We start from the raw sequence: 23,661 nt of genomic DNA, 5'->3' as shown, positions 1-23,661 counted from the left end.
AAACAAACCTGTTGGACTTTAACCTGGTGTTGTAAGACTTCGTACTGTGTCCAAATGAAAAGACTATTCTGTTGTACCTGACCTGTGAACTGGCTGAAGCCTGCACCTGATTTGCGCATTGGCCTCCCCTGTTAACCTGCTTGGAGTGAGATCGTGAGGACCAAACAGGCTCCCCTTTGCATTAAAGCTAAGCAAATGTAAGTGGGCTGCGGTTCCCTAAGGTCGATCGATCGGCAAAAGTGGGTCCGGGGGAAAAAAAGTTTGGAAAACACTGATCTAAATCATTAATATACATTGTGAATAGCTGGGGTCCTAGGACTGATCCCTACGGTACCCCACTAGTCACTGCATGTCAATTTGAAAAATACGTGTTTATTCCTACTTTGTTTATTGCCTGTAAACCGGTTTTCTCTCCATTTTCATGCACTATCCCCAAACTCATGCTAATCTCTTGGGTGGGACCTTGTCACAAGCCTTCAACTCTACCAGATATATTCTCTAACAATTTCAGTAGTTTTGTCAAGCATGATTTCCCTTTCATAAATCCATGATGACTCTCTATCCTGCTACTGTTGTTGACGTGCTCTGCTGTTAACTCTTTCTTGGAATTCCAGCATGTGGCACTGGTAGAAATCCTAAGATAGCTATCTTTGAGGTCCTAATTTTCAACTTCTGTCCTAACTGCCTTTACAACCTCAACCCTATGCTGTTTGCACCAATGTGTACCACAACAACTGGCTGGTCACCCTGCCCCCCCCCACCCCCCATACAATTGAATCCCTTATAACTATTGCACTCCCACATTTACTCCTCTCCCAGGCAGCAGAGCCAATCATGGTGCAACAAATTTGACTGCCACTGCTTTTCCCTGAGAGGCCAATCCCTCCAACCGTATCTGTCTTGCAGGGGAATGACCACAGGAGATTCCTGCACTGCCTGCCTAGTTATCTTGCTCTGCCTGGTGGTCACCCATTCCCTTCCTGCCTCCAACTGTGATGGCCCGGTCCACATTGCCCGCATGCCTGACACCAGGCTCCCGAAACAAGTCCTCTACTCTCAGCTCCACATTGGCAAGCGATCACTAGGAAGGCATAGGAAATGTTACACTCTGAAACCTCCCTAAATAAATGCAACATCCCCATCAATATGTGGGAATCGCTTGCTTAGAGCGTACAAACTGGAGAAGAAGTATCCGCAAAGGCACCAATTACCTTGAGTGTCTTAGGGTGAAGCACGTAGAGGCCAAGTGTAAACAGAAGACGGAGAGTTCAGAATCTAGAGTGTCTCGCCCACCCACCTGCCAAATGTGTGGCAGAGTCTGCGGATCCAGGATTGGACTATTCAGTCACCGCAGAACCCACTGCAGATGCTGAGGGACTGCCCAAAAGTGGGGTCATGGCCTGCGATGTGACCACCTCTCTATACCTGCTACCCAAGATACTCTCCGCCTCGCGGATGCTCCACAGTAGCTCCAGCGGCTGCTCCAGCTCCAATTCCTGAGCTTCCAGGGGCTGCAGCTGGAGACATTTGCTGCGTACATACTGGGCCCAGGCAGTGAAAAAGTTCCCGGCTTCCCAGGTAGAGCAGGAGGAGCACAGCATGGCTTTGAACTCCCCTGCCACGACACACCCCTTTAACTAAACCTTTTTGCAAGATGCATAAAATCAAACAAAATCAATTACTCTCAGGGCCCTTCTTCCTGGTCCGCACTACTACAGAATATAGCCCATACAAACTATAAACCACAAAGTAAAGACCGTGCCATCTGTAAGTGATAAAAGTATGAAATACTTACCCAACTGTACTCACCAAATTATACTCATCTAATCAGCTGCTTCCATCCTGTAGCGCTTTTGAAACCTGTCACCACTAGCTCTAAATTGCAAGCTGGCACTCTGATTTCTCCCTCCATTCCCACGCTGTTTTCAATCTCCTCTCGCACTTTTCTCTATGTGTTGATGATTGTCTGTCCCGGTGTCGTCGTCCACGCATTGTCCTCTAGGGAGACATTTCTTTGGAATGTGTACAGGTAGTTATAACTTGTTACTACATGAAGTGGTGGAGGTAAATACTTAGTTGATTTCAAAAGAAAACTAAATGAGTACGTGAGAGAAGAGGGAATTGAAATATGTGCTGAAAGGTTGCGATAAGGTTGATAAAATTAGAGGGGATTTGAGTGGGGTATCACTGCCAGGATAAATTTGATGGGCTAAATGACCCATTTCTTTACTGTATATTTTATTATATGAATTTATAAAGCCTGATACTCCAATGAAAATATGGGTTTAATTGTGCTTGATGGGCCAGCATTTTGACAAATTAATAGTGAGGCTAAAGATGCTTGCCATTAATTAATGTATGAATAGTACAGTGACGTAAGGCAAGGGACATGCAGTATCTGAAAGTCGCTGTCCAAGTTGCACTGCTCAGTCAATAACTTTGAGAAAACAGCATTTTGTCCCTTCTACTTTTCATATGTATTCAGAATTTTAAAATCTCTACAAGCTCATAGGTACTTGCCATACTTCACTAATTCATCCCAGTGCCTTCACACTTCCCTTTCCAAATCCACACTCCCACTTCCCAAGAGAGGCAATAAACAGAGAACTCTAAACAATTAAGGAAACTTTTGTTAAAAATTCTACCAAAATGCTGTTTTATCATTTGATCATTCTGTGTGTAAAAAACTTGTTTTGTACTCTTTATGTAAGCTATGTGTATATGTCAAAGGGCATTTGTCAACCATGGACCTACTTCCCCCAAACTATCCAAATCCATTTATAATCTCTTTGAAGATCCTGATTCCACTACTCAATTTATTATCATTCACAGATTAAATAAATTGTGCTATCTGTGCCCTGCTCTAGGCTATATTAAGCAGGAGGGGGATTGAGCACAGGACCAAAGAACGCCCCCGTAGTGGCCAGACCCATTGGGAAGTAGTCCATTTGTGATTCGTCTTGACACTACAGGATTTAGGATTCATATAGAGCTCTGAATGTGGTGCTCAAAACAAAATCTCCCTGAGATCAGCCCAGTACTGAGGGAGTGCTGTATTGTCAGGTGCCACCTTTTAGATGAAACATTAAATTGAGATCCCATCTACTCACCTGGGTGGATGTAAAAGATCCCATGACACTATTTCAAATATCACTTTAAAAAAAAAAGCGATGTAATTTTCATTATCATATTGTTGTTCGTGGGAACTTGCTATGTGGAAAATAGCCACTCTGACTCCTGTATTGGCTGCAAAGTGCTTTGAAGCAGCCATTGGTTGTACAAGTAGCGATATAACTGCAAGTTCTGGCAGTACTGATCCATCAAACTGTTTTATTATTTGTAATTAAACTTGCAGGTCGTCTGTTGAATTTGCTTAAAGACTGCTTCTTGCCACTTCTGTAACAGTCCTTGCCTCTACTTTGACTTCTAGCTTCTCCCAAACTGAAAACCTCATCCATGCTTTTGCCTCCTCCAGACACCATTGCTCCAGAGCTCTTCCTGCTGTCCTTCCATTGTCCTGCCTCCATAAATTGTAGTATATCCAAAACACAGCTGCTTGTTTCCTGTCCTACACTATGCCTGAGTCACACTTCCATATTGCCTATCTTCACTTTGCCTCAAAATATTTAAATTAAATCTTCAATCTGTCCACTGCCTCACTCTACACTACTCCTGCAACCTCCAAAGTCTTTTCAGTTCTTTGACTTGGGTCTCTTGTGCACATCCAAAGCTTTGACAAAGAGTAATTGGACTCAAAACATTAGCTTTTTTCTCTCCCTACAGCTGCTGCCAGACCTGCTGAGATTTTCCAGCATTTTCTCATTTGTTTCAGACCAGCATCCGCAGTAATTTGTTTTTATCCATCCTTTTCAGTCACTGGTGGCAAAACCTTCAGTCATCTTGGACCTAGTTCCTGGAATGAAATGAAATGAAAATCGCTTATTGTCACAAGTAGGCTTCAAATGAAGTTACTGTGAAAAGTCCCCACATTCCAGTGCCTGTTTGGGGAGGCTGGTACGGGAATTGAACCCGCGCTGCTGGCCTTGGTCTGCTTTACAAACCAGCTATTTAGCCCACTGTGCTGAATGGAAATCGTTCCCTCATTGGATTGGATTGGATTTGTTTATTGTCACGTGTACCGAGGTAAGTTGGAAGAGTAAGTAAGCCGGGTGGGAGCGATCTTTGATTATGCTGCCCGCTTTCCCCAGGCAGCGGGAGGTGTGGATGGGAGGCAGGTTTGTGTGATGGACTGGGCGGTGTTCACGACTCTCTGAAGTTTCTTGCGGTCCTGGGCCGAGCAGTTGCCATACCAGGCTGTGATGCAGCCCAATAGGATGCTTTCCATAGTGCATTTGTAAAAGTTGGTAAGGGTTAATGTGGACATGCCAAATTTCCTTAGTTTCCTGAGGAAGTGTAGGCGCTGTTGTGCTTTCTTGGTGGTAGCGTCGGCGTGGGTGGACCAGGACAGATTTTTGGAGATGTGCACCCCTAGGAATTTGAAACTGCTAACCATCTCCACCTCGGCCCCGTTGATGCTGACAGGGGTGTGTTCAGTACTTTGCTTCCTGAAGTCAATGACCAGCTCTTTAGTTTTGCTGGCATTGAAGAAGAGATTGTTGTTGCTACACCACTCCACTAGGTTCTCATCCCCTCCGTGACTCTATTTCTTTGTCTTTTCAAAACCCACACAAAATCCAACTTAACCACCTTCTACAATTTGGCATCCGCTTCTCTAGTTTCTCTGCAAACCTCATTCAAACATTAAAGAAGCTGGAGAAACAATTCTTTAAATAACAGGAAACTTGGACTCAAATGTGGCTGGGATTCTTTTCTCATTTTTAAGTACGATTTTAAATTACCAATTTTTTTTTTTTTTTTTGTCAAATTGCATAAAACTGCAAGCAAAAAAATTTGCAATCTACCTTTGAATAATTTGCGGTACCCACCTCTCAAAATATGTCCCTTTATAATTGACTGTTGAACATCCATTATCCTATGGTCTTAAAAGAAGAAGAAATGGTTTAATTATGGTAAGAGAATGCCATAAAAGTATTTTATGTACTTTTATTGAAGGATGCTTTCACTTGAATCTGCATTTGAAGTTCATGGGACAGCACAAGGAATGGAGAGTTTTCTGAGGTATGAAGGAAGTTAAAGATGGGAAAGGGAGAGGCCATGGAGGGATGTAAACACGAAGATCAAAATTTTAAAAATCACGGCAAGCACTGCTACCTCACAGCTCCCAGGACCCGGGTTCAATTCCAACCTCGGTTGACTGCCTGTGCGGAGATTACACTTTCTCCCCGTGTCTGCGTGGGTTTCCTCCCACAGTCCAAAGATGTACAGGTTAGGTGAATTGGCCATGATAAATTGCCCCTTAGTGTCCAAAGGTTGGACGGGGCTACTGGGTTACGGGGGTGGAATGGAGATATGGGTTTAAGTAAGGTACTCTTTCCAAGGGCCGGTGAAGGCTCGATGGGCAGAATGGCCTCCTTCTGCACTGTAGGGATTCTGTGGTGGACCACGAGCGGGAGCGGGTGTGAGTCAGGAAGCCAGCTAACAGCTTAGTCCATTTTCAACTGAATTATGAAAAAAAAGCAAGGATATTTGCATATCCTGTTGGTAGCATGGTAAATTTTTTCTCTTTGCAAAAAGATATAACAATCTATGGGAAACAACCAAAGAAATTCCGCTGCAATGAATGGAGCTGAGAAAATCCAAAGATGTGCATTAAAAATTCAGTGCTAATTTTATTTTAAATTATTTTTTCACTTATTAATATTCTAGACTGCTGCAAGTGCCACAGGTTATGTTGCCACCACTGTGGGTGGTTACTCAAACTATCCGATGAAGGGTAATCAATGACAATCCACCTGGGGACTATTGCAAACAGGTTTCATCAACAACAAGCACCATATGGTTCAGGCAGTTGGCATAGGACTGAATTTCATAAGTCAGTCATTGAAATTATTATCTGTTGGTTTTCTGACATTCTCTGCTTTATTTACAATCCCAGCATCTTTTCTGACGAACTGATTTGCAAATCTCTTCTTCCGCCTATCATACAATCTCTACTTCCTCCACAATAACGTCATCCACCTCTGCCCTCCTACCTCTATCCATCTGCCACTGAAAACCATCTGTACCGTGTCACCTCCAGAATCAACTATCCAATATTTTCCTGGATGGCCTCCCATTTCTCCATTATTCTTGTTCTGGGACACACTGTGATAGATGTCAGCAGCTCCTTTCTGCCTCACGCCAGTGATGATTTAGCATGTGTGAACTTGGGCAAACATTGTCAACCTGTTTGAATGTGGAAACATTATAACCATGTGTAATCTTCCCCTAACCTACACGTATACATATTCAATCAGTTTATGAGAGAGTAATCAGGATGAAGAGGAATAGCCCTGCCTAATTTTGGCCCTCATTCTCTGTCAAACCAGGGAGTTAACAATTGTTAAGTGTTGTACCTAGGAGTTGCCTGCTCTGTATAACTCAGTATCACATTGGGTGGTGCTTTTACTCACTGAGCCGTTGTGATGTTATTGAAACAAAAATAAAATTGATTGCTTTAATTGGTTTGTTTTCATGGATAAGCGAAAACACTGCTCAGCAATCATGTATAATACTAACACTTTATGACTTTGATCTTTGGGAATCTTTTATTTTTGACTATAACTGAGACTACATTTGCTGATTGAATATGGTGTTTGTACTCTTTATATAGTTTGGGGTGTTATTTATGGCTATAGGATGTTAATTAAGGCAGGGTATTTCAAATTGCGGGTCGTGGAGCGATTGTCCGTGGCGTTTCCGTGATGGTCCCGATTGGAGGAGAAGTGCCCAATTACCGCTACTGGCATTTTTATTCGGGATGGTGGCCGATGCTGCTGTTTAAGAAGGAAAGGAAGCTGTGTGCAATCTTCTGGCCAGAAGCGGCAGCAGTGGGCAGTATGCACCCTGCACATACACTTGACATCCAGCGCCCTTAATATTCGGTGCCAAATCACGAAGCAGCGCTTCTTCCATTTTCTCGAGGTTGGCAAGCAAGGCAAGAGGACTGTGACGATGAATCGTTTTTTTCCAAGGAAGAGACGGCTAGACCACAAATAGGCAGTGTGCCTACTGCCCAGGATCTCTCAACTGAATCCGCTGGAGAGAGCTGTTCAGTAGAGTCCAGGGCAAGACAGAACAATGCTTGTATTTGTCTCTGTGCAGAGCTCCAGATGCACTGGTTAACAACCTACAAGGGAAAAGCTTAACTGAGGAACACAACAAGATAAAGATGATTTCTAAAGGTATGGTTTTGTCAGTTGTGCCAATGCAAATAAGGATGCAAAGCCCATGTGTGCTGTGTGCAGGGAAGTACTGGAAAATGAGAGGAAAAGTTTCAGATTTTGAAAGAGAAGTGGGGGGGGGGGGGTGAAAAATTCCTTTTTGAGGTCGAGACCCCAGAGTCTGTTGTTAACTTACAGCTGACTTCAAAGGAAAAGATTACATTGCTGTACCTGACCTGTGAAATCACATTAAGAACACACCAAACGCTCTTGAGGCTGTCAGCATTCTGGAATAGCATGGGCCAGAAGTATCCAGTGCTGAGTAAAACAAGTATTTTGTTGCTATCGCCCTTCATGATGACCTACGTGTGTGAGGTTGGATTTTCCGTTGAAGACAGCAGAAAGGAACTGGCTGAACTCTGCACCCGAGCTGCGCATTGCCCTCTCCTCCTGTGAACCTGATTGGAGTGAGATCATGAGGACTAAGCAGGCTCACCTTTCGCATTAACGGTAAGCAAACATGGCATGGGTTGCGAAGATCGGCCGTTGTGGGTCACGAAGGTCAGGCAGTTGGCAAAAGTGGGTCCCGGAAAAAATGTTTGGAAAACACTGAATTAAGGTATTGCTTTAATTTGTTGCGTGTTGGAGGAATGTTTAACAAGTTCACACTGAATGCAGGCTCATTTCTTTGATTATCGAGGTGACTTTGTTTCATCTCGTACATGCATTGGAGAAGGATGGGAGTCTTTATTATACATAGAATCCCTACAGTGCAGAAGGAGGCCACTCGGCCCATCAAGCCTGCACCGACCCTCTGAACGAGCACCCACCACTACAATCCTTTAACCCAACCTACACATTCCACCTAACCTGCGCAACTTTGGACTGTGTAGAAACCGGAGCACCATGAGGAAACCCACACAGACATGGGGAGAAAGTGCAAACTCCACGCAATCTTCCGAGGCCAGAATTGAACCCGGGTCTTGGCGCTTTGAGGCAGCAGTGCTTACCACTGCACCACCGTGTTGCTACACAAAGACTTTGTGCCGATGGCTTAATTTTCTAGAACATCTGAGTTTATTTTGTTCAGTCCTCGCTAGTTCTCTATGGTGTTGAGTAGTAAACATGGTGCACGGTTTAAGGTTCATACTTCAATTGCAATGATTTTAAAGGTTTTAAAGGTTTCATGAGCCATTGCACTTGGCTAGAATTAACGGTGACCTATAGTTGAAAGGCAATAACAGTTAACGTTGATTTTATATGAACAAATGATTATAATAGAAGTTGACAACTAGAATGTGAAGCATGATTATACTGTAGGATAATTGCGGCTGTAACTTTCCCATTGATGAATTGTGAAGCAGCTTAGAGTAAATGATGCAGTAGATGACAGCGGCATTTTCTGAACGTTGGATCAAAGTATAAATAGATTTAATTATATAGTGCAAACAACTGTCAAATTTTGAAATTATACTTTGCGTTGCAATATGTGGTTCATATTAACTGGTTACGAGTCAACAGCACACAGCTATATCAGTCAGCGAAAATTGCTAATTGTAATTATTTTTGATGAAAATGTTGAATTAAATTCTCAAATCAAATCTTCAGCTGAAAGTAAATTTTAAAACGCCAAGCCCGAGTTTGGAATGGGTGGTGGGAAGCTGTCATTAAACAGTCCGTGTCTGCCATACAAATTATATTCCATTGACTGACTTGAAATGGGATAGAATTTAATTTGCTGATTTATTTTGACTGGAATGCAGTGTAATCTTGTGGAAAGGTAGTAAATGTAATGACATTTCTTTTGAGTATAAAGGCAACCAAGATGCCTCATTCTTTTAAGTTTATTAATGTTCCTGTTCAAATCTTTGCTGAGCCATAAAATAAATTTCATACTTCCCATTTTGTCGGTGCCAGTATAACCAGTTGTTGAAAGCCAGGTGATGTTGGTACTAGCTCATGTATGGAAGTCACCCACAATGATAATTTCTGCATTCCATGTGATTTAGAAATACAATCCTGAAGATAACTGTAGAGCTGTTTATCTTATCACTGTTCTCAAAACAGAATGTGATTGATGGGCTGGTTAGAAGGCCAGCTTTGGTTCTCTGGACTCAATTGTGATAAAAGCAATTGGGCCCTCTAGCTTTCACCCCTCACATGCCCTCTCCATGTCAACGCGCACAGTATCCAGCATGGCCAGATCTCCGGACTCGTGTGGAAATAAAATAAACTTCTGACCATCTAATTGGAGGTATTTGATAGTGGAAAAAACTCCCATTCATGAAGCCATTCAATCCTTTTAATTCAAGTGGTTTCTCTCTTGATATAAACTTCACACCCCATATCAAAAATGACTTATCTTTTAATACTCTTGTCAAACTGTGAACTTGGAATTCCCTGTTATGATAAATGTAGTTTTTGAAACTTGGCCAAATTTGCACGATGAAGTAATTTTATTAATGAAATGTTGTCAACTACTGCTTGAAATGCTACAGCAACTGGCCTGCCAATCAAAGCAATCCAGCAGAGGTTTTTAACAAGTACTGACAATGATGGCCAGTTTGTTTTGTATAGATTTGGCGTGGGAGATATTAAAAAAAAAAAAAAACTTCAAATCATATTTCATAGAATCCCTACAGTGCAGAAGGAGGTCATTTAGCCCATCAATCTGCACCGACCCTCCAAAAGAGCACCCTACCTAGGCTCACTTTCCCCGACACTATCCCTGTAACCCCATAACCTCACATAATCTGCACATCTTTCGGACACCTTAGATAAATGGACCTTATCCACCCTTTGAGTGTTTACATCTACTGCATTAACTTATGACTGCCCCAGTGTCAGTTGAGGCCCTTGCAACAACCAAAATGGTTCAGTTTAGACACCGCATGGAATTCAAATAACATCACTGAGTTTGGGTTTTCCTTGTATGAATCACGTCTTGCCGCCTTTCACTTAGTGGCAAAAATGGGATCTGTTGGAAATGGGGTCAGAACTTCAGCATCCGGGTCGGTAGAGTCGTCTGGACTCTGTAAATCTAGCTCTGGGTCTCTTTTTCTTTAGCACCAAATCTATGAAGGGTGTACTGGTGAGGGTGCCAGTTTTATGGCTAAAATACTTAGTTTAATACCGCCATGACTGTCCAGCTTATCTTGTTTTTGTTTAATGCTAACAAATTTCCAGCAAAGTAAGGTTTGCATACAGTGTTTGCATTGACATGTAGGTCAATCAGCATTGTGAGGCAATGTTAACTTGTCTCTTCTTTCCTCTGGTGCTTGATCAGTCAAATATTTCCAGAAATTTCTGCTTTTGTTTCACATTTCCAGCATGTGTTTTTATTTAGCCTCTTTCCTTTATGCCTTTGGCATTGAAAAAAGTACAAATTATCTTAGTTGGAACAGCAGTTTCTACGTATTTAATGCAGCCAGTGCAGTGCTTATTTCTGGTGATTTATTTCTGTGTCTGCACTATTGGGACTATTGTTATTGCCGAAGTGCGAGTCTCATTTAAAGTCTGTTAATATTCTCATCACTTCACCGATCACAGTGACCTTTATGCATTTCACCTTCCTGCTTGAATAGTTTGTCTCCAGTTAACTGTGCACTCTTGCTCTATATCCCAGTTCCCATCATTGTTTCTGTTCTCCATAGGAGTGCTGTGCCCTTGGTCTCGAGATTGATTTCAAAAGGTTGCTACTTCCTTCTCTGAGTCTCAGCGCATCCTTCATCCTGTTCGATCATTTGCAAAAGCAAAACTCATGTTTGCTTTAGATGCAACATCTTCCAAATTATTCAAAAGAAGTCAATTGCCTCTGTACTTTCAGATCTTAAATTGATGTATTTCACAATGTTTCATTTTCATAACTGGACATGCTTTGTAACATGGTTTGTGAAAAATAAGCATGTGCTAAAATACATATGCATTCAACTTGCAGGGTTTCTAGTCTAGCACTGGTGCACCAATTTAAGTGTACTACACGGAAAATAAAAACTTAAGGCTAATGTAGTGAAAACATGTAATGTATATTCTCGTTCAACATTTTAAAGATTCTTTGACTTGTGCAAAGTTTGGTCCAGAGCCCCATATTGTGTGCTATGTCTCCGTCTATGCATTTTACCTTTTAATTTAAACTGGCCATGTACATGGTGATCTGAAGATCTGTTTATTTTCCATGTGGTGAAGGTATCGCTGCTACAATTCACCACTGTATTGTATTGTATTATGTTGATGCCCTTGTGGGCTCCGCCTGTGGCTCCGCCCCCTCGGGGGCGATATATAGATCTGCAGCCTGTAGGCGGCACTCAGTACAGAGTAGTCGCAGGCAGGCACAGATCTAGCTTATTAAAACCACTGTTCACTTCTACTAATCGTCTTGTGTGAATTGATGGTCACATCAGTAGTGAAAGCATGTAATGTATATTCTCGTTCAACATTTTAAAGATTCTTTGACTTGTGCAAGGTTTGGTCTCGAGGCCCATATTGTGTGCTATGTCTCCGTCTATGCATTTTACCTTTTAATTTAATCTGGCCATGTACATGGTGATCTGAAGATCTGTTTATTTTCCATTTTTCCAAGCTGATGGTAGAATATGGATGGAAAGGTTATCTGAAGAAGCACTGGCTAGACTCACAGCAGCTTGGCCCCTGCGTAATCAAAATAGTTATTAACAGGGAGATTCCACAGGTAATGCTGAGGGAATTATTCTAGTTCTAACAATGGTCTTTATTTGTGGTGCTTAGCATGGTAAGATTAAAGATACAAAAAGATGGTGACTTCTCCATAAACTTATTAAGTGGGGAACTAATATATTCTTACAGTGTAAAAATTCTGGAATGTTGTAATTGGGTCAGTAGTTGTCTTTGGTCCTTGTGTATGGGTATTTAAAATCAACTGGAAAGCAGACCACCTTCCACTGTTCAACTAGATTGCTTCTAGCAGCCAGGCCAGCTGAATGTTAAAACTTAAAATAAGAAATAGGAGAAGGAGTAGGCCATTTGTCCCCTTTGAGCATGCTCTCCCATTCATTACGATCAATGCTGATCTCCCTGAACTCCATTTATCAGTGCTATTCGCATATCCCTCATTCGTATCCAAAAAATCTATTGGTCTCTATCGCAAATATACTCAATGACAATTCTATCTTCAACCCCTGGGGTCGGGAATATCAAAAATTCACAACCCCTTGAGTGAAGAAATTTACCCTCTTTTCAGTCCTAAATGCCAGTCCTTTATTCTGAGACAGTGACCCCTAATTCTAGACGCCATGACCAGGGATAATATCTTTCCAGCATCTGGGAAATAGACCCTGTCTACTTAGCTTCTCCTCACAGGATAATTCCCTATTCCAGGAGTCAGCTAAATAAACTATCATTGCAATCCCTCTCAGGCATGTATGGGTGGCACGATGGTGCAGTGGTTAGCACCGCTGCCACACAGCTGCAGGGTCCCGGGTTCAATTCCGGCCTCGGGTCAGTGGAGTTTGCACTTTCTCCCTGTGACTGCATGGGTTTTGTCTGGATGCTCCGGTTTCCTCCCACAGTCAAAAAATGTGCAGGTTAGGTGGTTTGGCTATGCTAAATTGCCCCTTGGTGTCCAAAGCTTTAGTTTAGGTTGGGTGACGGGGGATAGAGTGGAGGCGTGGGCTTAAGTAGGGTGCTCTTTTCAAGGGCCGGTGCTGACTAGATGGGCCGAATGTCCTCCTTTTGCACTGTAACTTCTTTTGCATTGTAAATTCTATGATTCTATGTACTTCCTTGATTAAGATGACCAAAACTGCACACGATAATACTATTTTCTAATGACTTGCTATAACTTCATTAGCTTTCTGTTCTTCATGTGCAAGGATGTCCAGGTCCCTCTGAATACCCGCATTTACCAGTTCCTCACCATCAATGTTCCCTTTATGCTAACCCAAAAGTTTCGTATCAGCTGCTCACAAATTGGGCCCTATTAGATTTTTGCACATACGTTGCCATACAATAAATAGGCAGTTCTGCACTATTATTTTTGTAAACCATTTAGAAGATGTGTAAATGCAGTATGGAGAATACCACTTCAACTTTTCAGTCATCTGGTAAAAAGCTGTTTGAAACTTTTGTCTCTTGCAGTTAGTTTTCTCTAACGTTTTAAAATTTGCAGGATATGCTGCAGACAATTCACATGAGCTGAACTGAGTAGCAATGCAGAGCATTTCTCCCTTTTCCATTTTAAACTGTCAGCAAAATGTTTCTTTCTCTTGTTTCCATTGATAGCTCTCCAACTTCGAAAAATGTGACCTGCTTGAAAACTTCCCCTAGCAATAGCTTGGACTTTTGGAAAAATAGAGTACCATTACATCCAGATGAGGCCCGTTGCGCTATATAATATGCAGGGATAGGGGATTATGTGTTCAGGCACATAAGAGGCATTGTGGCCTGCTTAGACCCAGACAATCCTGATTCCAGTAACATACTGACCTTTCTAGAGATGCTGGAAATAGATATCTGGCACTAGAGCAGAACAGAGTAGCGAATAGTTGTCTAGGAAACACAGTATTACAGTTCCTTCAAAGAGGGTTGCCAGGCCTAGAACTGAGGCTCATCAATGGATGGGTTTCTTTGCCATGATGATCAGGGAGCTGTGCAGATTCCGATTTCTGTTGCAAGAAGCTGTATTTTTAACCTTTTGATAACTGTTCACCGGATTGAATACACTGTCTGATATACCATCAATTCACAGCGAGACCATATGAGCAAGAGAACGAAGGCTTTATTACACAAAGAACTAGCCTGCCAGTGACTTCTGTACAAATGAGCGCACGCACTGGGCGCGGGACTATATACCGTCCGGGTGGGCGGAGCCAGAGGCGGAGCCCACCGGGGTTCCAGCTCAATCCTTAAAGGTTAACGGTTACACAGGCACCACATCTCCTGGTGAATACATTTCACCACATTCACCCCCTATTTAAAAAAAAAAACAACACAAAGTCCAGCAGGGGTGACGTGGGTCAAATGTCCAGTCTATCCGGAGGCCGGATAGTCCTTTTAGACCTCCGCTCTGGCGGTGCGGTGGGCACGGACGTCATAGATGATGGTGACTTCGAGAGCGTGTTGTTCGGAGCTTCCGCCCTGCCTGTCAGAGACGGTTGCGGGGTAGTGGTCGGCAGGTGGGTGGCTGCTGTGAAGGCGCGGGGGGCAGTGCAGGCGCGGGAGGACACAGGAGCCCCAGGGGGGCAAAATAGACACGGTTGGTGGCGGTAGGCGATGCTGGGATGGAGCGTTGGCCGGGGAACCAGCGGGTGCCAGGTCCCGTAGGGAGACTGTATCTTGCCGTCCGTCTGGGTGCGCGACGTAGGCGTAATGGGGCTTTGCGTGCAGCAGCTGGACCCTCTCGACTAGGGGGTCGATCTTATGGCTCCAGAGAAGGACAGGTCCCGGAGTTGTCAGCCAGGATGGAAACGAGATCCCAGAGATGGACTTCCTGGGGAAGACAAACAAGCGGTTGTGATGGGTCTCATTCGTGGCTGTGCAGAGGAGCGACCTAATGGAGTGGAGCGCGTCGGGGAGGACCTCCTGCCAGCGGGGAACCGGGTGACTTCTAGACCGGAGGGCAAGAAGGACGGCCTTCCATACTGTCGAGTTCTCCCTCTCCACCTGCCCGTTGCCCTGCGGGTTGTAGCTGGTAGTCCTGCTCGAGGCGATGCCCTCACCGAGCAGGTACTGACGCAGCTCATCGCTCATAAACGATGTGCCCCGGTCACTGTGGATGTATTCAGGGAATCCGAACAGTGTGAAGATGCTGTGCAGGGCCTTTATTACTGTGGCCAAGGTCAGGTCGAGGCAAGGGACAGCGAAAGGGAAGCGGGAGTACTTGTCAGATTTTCATATTTTTCATTGTTTTGACTCTTGCCATCCAAGAGCTTTTTTTAGGAATTAGTGTCCAGTATAACTTTCCTGGTTGTCAATTGACAAGTTTTCATTTTTGAAGATATTAAATAATACAAGCCAATATGGAAATAATTGAAAAAAAAGTTTTCCTCACGTTGCCAAAACCTAGAGAAGAATCCCAACTTTTTGTGGAATCTTAATGCTCAGGTAGGAATAACTGCTAGATCTTATTTCCATCCAGCAAAAGGTGGTTTAGCATAGGATCAAAACCGTGACTTGCTTTGTTTAGGAAATTCTAACTCTGGTTTGAGAGTAAAATTAAGTTTTCCACAGATAACATCTCACTTAATCTCCTCCCCTTTGACTGCGACCTTGTGTGATCTAATATTCCTGACTTGGAAAAATTGTTCTTAGCTGGAAAAGTTGGAATAATATTGATTTTGTTACTGGCCTGGAATGCTTTTCTGACATAATGCAGAGCAGATACTTGTGTTCGAAGCAAAATTTCCATTTGGCACAAAAAACTAATGTTCAATCCTTACACCTGAACGACAAAACCAAGTGAAATTTAGTGAACTGTTCATATTTTGAATAAGACATTGGGCCTGTGGAATGTGTCAATTGTTGCCTCTCTTCAATCTGCAAACATAGAACTTTAAACCTTTGTTTCTAAAATGTGCGCGAAAAGTAATAGTTTTGCATTCACCAGTGAGTTCAAACTGTACTCCAGAAATCTGAACACTTAATCTAGGTTGATGCTTCAGTGCTGCATTGTCAGCACATAAGGGTAGCATCTCATTGCAACAGTGCTTCCCTGTCAGAAGTGCTATTGTTTGCTTAGACATTATGCCAAGGTCCTGTCCGTCCCCTTGGTGACGTAAAGGATAGCTTGGCACTATTCAGACAGGAGCCGGGGAGTTCTTGTGTTTTGGTCGATATTTACCCCTCAACCAACATCACTTAAAAAATCAGATTATCAGATCATTATATTGCTAATAATGGACAATTGGGGGCATGACCAAGAGAAGTCCTGATAAGATAATATGGTGGGATTTCTTAATTTGTTAGTGGGAGTATTAAAAATAGCAAACTGTTCTTTTGTACTGTAACTTTACTCTAAAGGAAGCAAGTAAAAGATTGAATCTTTAATTTAAAAATTCAGTTTCAGTAAATAGTTATTTTTAGTTCATAGAATTTACAGTCCTAGAATTTACAATGCAGAAGGAGGTCATTCGGCCCATCAAGTCTGCATCGGCCCTTGGAAAGAGCACCCTACCCAAGCCCACACCTCCACCCTATCCCTGTAACCCAGTTACCCCACCTAACCTTTTTGGACACTAAGCGCAATTTAGCAATGCCAATCCACCTAACCTGCACATCTTTGGACTGTGGGAGGAAACCGGAGCACCCGGAGAAAACCCACGCACACATGGGGAGAATGTGCAGACTCCGCACAGACAGTGACCCAAGCCGGGAATTGAACCTTGGACCCTGGAGCTGTGAAGCAACTGTGCTAACCACTGTGCTACAGTACTCCCCTAATGGTACCTGACTTGCCAAGTTCTTTCTCATGTAACTGGGCAGGCGTTTCTCTTGTGTTGAGGTACAGTGTTCTTGTGTATAAACGCTACATACAACAGCATATCTGTCTTATGAAATAAATTTATTTTCTGTGGTTTTGTTAGATTTTTATTTGGAATCCGTGAAATACTACTTTATTTTTATGAATGGCTGTTGTCCAGTTGTTTGGCTTATAGCATTAGTACCCATTGCAAATTGCAATTTTTGCTGTAAAAATATTATTTCTATTAAAAACCAATTCAAAATTGGAAACTTCGTTAATGAGGCAAACCTGTCCCCATCCATCAAAATAAATTTATTTCTAAATGTTCAATAATCCTGTAATATATGATGGATCTTGGTGGAGTTGCTAATTAAGTTTTTATTTTCTCCTTTCCTTCTGAGCCACCCACTTGATCAGTGGAAAACAAAAGAGATGAGAAAAGGAATATTTAGTAAATGAAAATGTCAAACATTTGCACTAAAGTATGCTATTTTAAATACATGACAAGGTGTTAAACAGTTTTGAACCCCGTGAAGATTTAATAATGTTCTTTTGTATTTTAAAAAAAAAGCCATTGTTCAGTGATGCGCCTTGACGAGGTAGAGACGGATCAAAGGTTTCCTAGCAACAAACGCTAGGTGCAATATAAAATTAGATCGTATTAGCAATGTTTGTTCGTAACATAACCGAGCTATACAGCAGTAAGGATGATAAATGCAGTGCGAGGAATTGATAGAGCTAAAATGTCTGAATTCATCTTTCTTTGATAACAGAACAAAGATTGCCTCCAAGAGCTCATGTTTAATATTCACCAAGTCTTAAAATCAGCTTTTTTGCTTTGATTTATCGACAGTAAATATGAACATCAGATTGGAGCTTTCAGAATTGTGTGTAAAGTCATATGTGGATCATCAATATACAAAGTGAGACAATGGCCAGTAGCAGCAGCAACCCGGCCCGGGGGGGGGGGGGCTATTCAATTTTTGTTTATTTACACTGGGGGATCTGAGGGGGTGTATATATTTGCTATGTTTGCTTTGTGTTAATTCGGGGTGTTAATTTATTATTTATGTACAGGGGGAGGGGGGCACGGGGGTTGTTCTATTTTGTTTTGCATTTAATTCTGTTGGGTTCCTTTTTCATTCTGTTGTTGATATTTTATGAAAACCTCAATAAAAATTATTTTTAAAAAAATATACAAAGTGAACATGGAATTAATTATTGGCTCTCTAAACTTTAACACAGCAGCCCTGCTTATCAAACCCAAATGGTCAACCTCTGCAATCTTAAAGATTGACACAATAGCCAGCGCCACAGCATTATGGTTTCCTCTGTTTAATGTGCCATAAATTGTGCTTGTAGCAAATGTGTGATGCTCAGTGGGTAAATGTACAATTCTATCTAGGGGTAGCTCTGAACCAGTGCAGATTGGAAAGTCCATGATGTGCTGTTGGGCGTTCTGACACACAGATGAGCCAACACAGTTGTATTTGGTACAATGCTGTTTTATTCAAACTTACTATCTACAGTTTTGTCTTGATACTCTGCACGTGGGGACTCCCTGTCTGTGATGTTAAAACAGGTCTTGTCGTTGTCCTTGTCCCCAGATCTACTGCCCACCGGGTGTCGTGTTTGTCCTTTTGTACTGTCCCTGTCTTTGTCTGTGATGTGTTGTGTGTTCTGATTTGTCTGTTGGTGTGTCTATCATGATGTGTGTGTTTGAATATCATGACATCCCCCCCTTTTTACAAAGATATGTGCCTACGTGGTTATAAATATAATTGTGTCGTGAGTGCATCTAAGAGTGTGTGTGTTGTGTACAGCATGTGCATATGACGTAACTATTTACATGGGGCGACGTCGGGTGAGTCATGCTAACGAGGTTGTACCATAACAAAACATGAATGCGAAAAAAAACTTTGAATAGTGGTCCGGTCAAACGATATCTGGAACGATAAACAACAACAGGTTATAATACAGTAGTGTTTAACTTTTTAAATGTATGAGCAGTGTTATAAGTCCAGTCTAATAGGTGTGCGACGAATTCGGGTTGACCGCCTCAAGGGTGGGTCAAGAACCACCGGCTGATGTGCAAGCCTGGCCTTGGGTGGCGATGGAAGGGGCGTGATCTGCGGCAGCTCCACGAAGTCATCCTCGGAAGTCTGTTGAGGATCCGGCGTGTGTGTACAGTGTGGCTGCGAGCGTGGAAGTCGGCGAAGGGCGCGCCGATTGCGGCGACGCACTGACCCATCCGGCATGCGTATCAGGAACGAGCGGGGAGCCACACGTCGGAGAACTTCGGCCGGTGCTGACCAGCCACCATGCGGTAGATGGATGCGTACTTTGTCTCCGGAGGACAGGGGGGGAAGGTCCGTCGCCCGTGTGTCGTACAGACTCTTCTGGCGATCACGCTGCATTTGCATCTTACGAAGAACCGTATCATGGTCCGTTGTTGGTGCCAGGATGGATGGCACCGTCGTCCTGAGGGAGCGACCCATCAGGAGCTGTGCTGGCGAGAGACCTGTGGCTAGCGGGGCCGATCGATAGGCCAGCAAGGCGAGGTTAAAGTCCGATCCGGCAGCAGCCGTCTTGCAGAGGAGCCGCTTGGCAATGTGAACGCCCTTCTCTGCCTTCCCATTCGACTTTGGATGTAGAGGGCTGGACGTCACATGAGTGAAACCATATGCTACGGCAAAGGACGACCATTCACGGCTGGCGAAACAGGGTCCATTGTCCGACATGACAGTCATTGGAATGCCATGGCGAGCAAATGTTTCCTTGCAGGCCCCAATGACTGCGGACAACGTCAGATCGTGTAGAGGCATGACTTCCGGGTAGTTGGAAAATTAATCTATAATAATGATGTAATCTCTGCCGAGCGCGTGAAATAGGTCAACACCCACTTTCGCCCAGGGGGACGTCACCATCTCATGTGGTAGAAGCGTCTCCGGAGGTTGCGCCGGCTGAAACCTCTGACAGGTTGTGCAATTGAGCACCATGTTGGCTATGTCTTCATTAATACCCAGCCAATATACCACCTCTCGGGCCCTCCGTCTGCATTTCTCGACTCCCAAGTGGCCTTCGTGTAGTTGATTAAGAATCATCTGGCGCAAGCTGTGCGGAATGACAATCCTGTCTAACTTCATAAGGACCCCGAAATGTTGGTAAGGTCATCTCGCACATTATAAAACTGCGGGCACTGCCCTTTGAGCCACCCTTCCGCCATGTGGCGCATCACTCGCTGTAGAAGGGGGTCAGTCGCTGTCTCTGCGCGTATGCGGGCCAGACTTGGGTCGTCAGCTGGCAGATTTGCTGCTGTCAGAGTAATGTGTGCCTCAATTTGACATACGAACCCCATCGCATCTGGTGGTGTACTCACTGCTCGGGAGAGCGTGTCCGCCACGATGAGATCCTTCCCCGGAGTGTAGATTAGTTCGAAATCATACCTCCTGAGTTTAAGTAAGATGCGCTGGAGGCAAGGGGTCATGTCGTTCAGGTCCTTGCTTATTATGTTGACCAGGGGGCGGTGGTCAGTTTCGACCGTGAGTCGTGGAAGACCATACACATAATCGTGGAACTTGTCCAATCCAGTTAACAAGCCCAGGCATTCTTTTTCTATTTGCGCGTAGCGCTGTTCCGTAGGGGTCATGGCTCGTGAGGCATATGCAACCGGGGCCCATGACGACGTGCTATCTTTCTGCAAGAGTACTGCTCCAATACCAGATTGGCTGGCATCCGTTGAGATTTTTGTGGGGCGAGCCGTGTCGAAGAACGCCAACACTGGTGCCGTGACCAGTTTGTGCTTGAGCTCCTCCCATTCCAGCTGGTGCGATTGTTGCCATTGGAATTCTGTTGATTTCTTCGCGAGATGGCGCATAGCCGTTGTATGAGGAGCAAGGTTGGGAATGAACTTCCCAAGGAAGTTGACCATGCCCAAGAATCTTAGGACAGCCTTCTTGTCAGCCGGCTGTGGCATGGCTGTGATGGCGCTAATTTTGTCTGCATCGGGACGGACCCCTGATTGTGAGATGTGGTCCCCGAGGAACTTCAGCTCAGTCTGGCCAAAGGCACACTTGGCACGGTTGAGACGCAGGCCATTTTGTCGTATGCGGGCGAAGACACATCGTAGACGATGCATGTGCTCCTGCGGAGTGGTGGACCAAATGATGATATCGTCCACATATACATGTACCCCTTCGATGCCTTCCATCATCTGCTCCATGATTCGGTGGAAAACCTCAGATGCCGAGATGATGCCAAATGGCATCCGGTTGTAGCAGAATCTGTCGAAAGGGGTGTTAAACGTGCATAGCCTTCGGCTGGCCGGGTCCAATTGGATCTGCCAAAATCCTTTAGACGCATCCAGTTTGGTAAATATTTTGGCTTGGGCCTTCTCGCTGGTGATTTCCTATCATTTGGGGATGGGATAGTGTTCCCGCATAATGTTGTTATTTAGATCTTTAGGATCTATGCATATGCGGAGCTCGCCAGAGGGCTTTTTTACACAGACCATGGAGCTGACCCATGGCGTGGGCTCCGTGACCCTGGATAGGACCCCTTGGTCCTGAAGAGCCTGCAGCTGCAACTTGAGGCGGCCTTTGAGTGGCGCAGGAACCCTGCGAGGTGCGCGAACAACCGGGATGGCGTCCGGTTTGAGGCGAATCTTGTAAGTGTATGGCAATGTCCCCATGCCTTCAAATACCTCCTGGTTGTGAGCAAGGAGGGAATGGAGATTTGCGTGGAACTCAGCATCCGGGAAGTCGGATATCTCATCTGGAGAGAGAGACATAATGCGCTGTACCAGGTGAAGGACCTTACATGCCTGTGCGCCCAGTAACAAATCTTTTGATGAGCCAACAACTTCGAAGGGGAGTGTGGCCGTGTGCGTTTTGTGAGTTACCTGTAGCTGGCAAGAACCCATGGACGGGATGACGTTCCCGTTATAATCAACCATCTTGAGCCAGGATGGCGTGATGGGTGGTTTGACCTTCATGGCCTGGAATTCAGAATATGCAATCAGGTTGGCGGATGCGCCGGTGTCCAGACGGAAGGTGACGTGCGATCGGTTGACCATTAGGGTGGCACTCCACTCATCGGCCGGATTGATGGCGTTGACCCTGTTTACATCGATGACGGAAACCCGGAAGGCATCCTGGTCATCTGCATCATTTAGCTGGAAGTCTTGATGCGTGGGCTGGACGGTCCTGACGTGTCTGCGAGGTTGTCGGAGATGTGTAGGATCCATGGGTTGAGCCACACGACAGTAGGCAGCATAGTGGCCCATCTTGCCACATCGGAGGCACTGTCGGTTTTTAGCAGGACATTGCCCTTTTAAGTGTACAGCTCCACAGTTGCTGCACGTCATGACGTCACGGCGTTCGTTGCGCCACTGCGCATGCGCAGTGCGATCTTGCATTGGGCGCGCCTGCGCGGTGCGTCCCTCGATGGTGCCGTTGGTTTTGGCGCGCACAAGCGTGGGAGACCGCGAAAAGCACGGGAAGCGGCCGCTCTCGTTGGGGCCGCGGGTCGGGAGATAATCGATGGCCTGGATGCGTTCGGCGTCGTGGGCGGCCTGGCTTGCCGATTCGACGGCTGGGGACCCCCTCCGTGCCAATTCGGACGCCTGGGCAAAACGGCTGGTTGCATTCTCGTGGAGGACACAGGCTTCCACTGCAGACGCTAAGGTGAGGCTTTTGATTTTAAGAAGCTGCTGGCGTAGGCCACTGGAGGCAACGCCAAAAACAATCTGGTCCCTGATCATGGACTCTGAGGTGTTGCCGTAACCGCACGACTGCGCTAGAATTCGGAGGTGCGTCAAAAAGGGTTGAAAAAGCTCCTTACCTTGCAGGCGTTGCTGAAAGAGATATCTTTCAAAACTTTCATTCACTTCAACATTAAAGTGCTGGTCTAGCTTGAGGATGACTGTGTCATACTTGGATTGGTTTTCGCCTTCTTCGAACACCAGTGAGTTGAAGACATCGATGGCGTGCTGACCTGCGTAGGAGAGGAGCATTGCAATCTTTGTTTCGTCCGAGGCACTCTGTTTCTCGTTGGCTCGGATGTACAGGTCGAATCACTGCTTGAAGAGCTTCCAATTGGTACCAAGGTTCCCCGCGACTTGCAACGGCTGCGGTTTATTGGTGAGGTCCATGTCCAGAATGGCAGGTTAGTCGGCAGGTATCGATCCACTCCTGTACCATGTGGTGTTGGGCGTTCTGACACACAGATGAGCCAACACAGTTGTATTTGGTACAACGCTGTTTTATTCAAACTTACTATCTACAGTTTTGTCTTGATACTCTGCACGTGGGGACTCCCTGTCTGTGATGTTAAAACAGGTCTTGTCGTTGTCCTTGTCCCCAGATCTACTGCCCACTAGGTGTCGTGTTTGTCCTTTTATACTGTCCCTGTCTTTGTCTGTGATGTGTTGTATGTTCTGATTTGTCTGTTGGTGTGTCTATCATGATATGTGTGTTTGAATATCATGACACATGACATGGTTCCCTGCCTCTCCTGACAGTGGGGGTAAGTAAGTGGCCATTGTACCTGAGTTTGTGGATATCCAAAGATCGATAAAGAGATCACATGCAGCCAATCTCTGTATTGGAATAATGACGCCCATTTTAAATTGAGTACTTTTGGAAACAACACTGACTGCATCAGGAATAATGCTTTGGTACTTGGCCTAATGCTTACCATATTCAACTTGACACTATTTGCAGTTTCTGCCATCCCTTCAGGGCACCTCAGTTGGCTATCGCATTCTGGTTCGAGTTGGAAAAAAATTAGGTGGGATTTCCAAACGTGATTGTCCCCTTTGAAAAGTGCGTATATGTGAATATTATTAAGGACAGCATTGAACCTGGCTGACATATTCTGTGTTTGAATGGGTTGCTGCCATTCACTACCAGTGTTAGCTCAGATCAAATGCTTGAATGAAGCAAC

The 23,661-nt window shown here is 44.5% G+C and overlaps 1 protein-coding gene across 8 annotated transcripts in view; it reads left to right on the top strand.

Moving 5' to 3' along the window:
* Window positions 1–23,661, top strand: part of sema4d (sema domain, immunoglobulin domain (Ig), transmembrane domain (TM) and short cytoplasmic domain, (semaphorin) 4D) — a 266,716-nt gene that overhangs the window by 98,240 nt on the left and 144,815 nt on the right. Inside the window, exon 1 of one of the 8 annotated variants that reach the window (XM_072516785.1) lies at window positions 11,874–11,970. The exons of the other annotated variants lie outside the window; for them this stretch is intronic. The gene's annotated coding sequence lies outside the window, so the exon portion shown is untranslated. Of the gene's footprint in view, window positions 1–11,873; window positions 11,971–23,661 lie in introns of those variants that run through there. 8 annotated transcript variants of the gene reach the window in all.

This window comes from Scyliorhinus torazame, chromosome 9 (assembly GCF_047496885.1).
Source record: "Scyliorhinus torazame isolate Kashiwa2021f chromosome 9, sScyTor2.1, whole genome shotgun sequence".
Lineage (NCBI taxonomy): Eukaryota > Metazoa > Chordata > Chondrichthyes > Carcharhiniformes > Scyliorhinidae > Scyliorhinus > Scyliorhinus torazame.
This window is presented reverse-complemented; position numbering and strand designations above follow the sequence as displayed.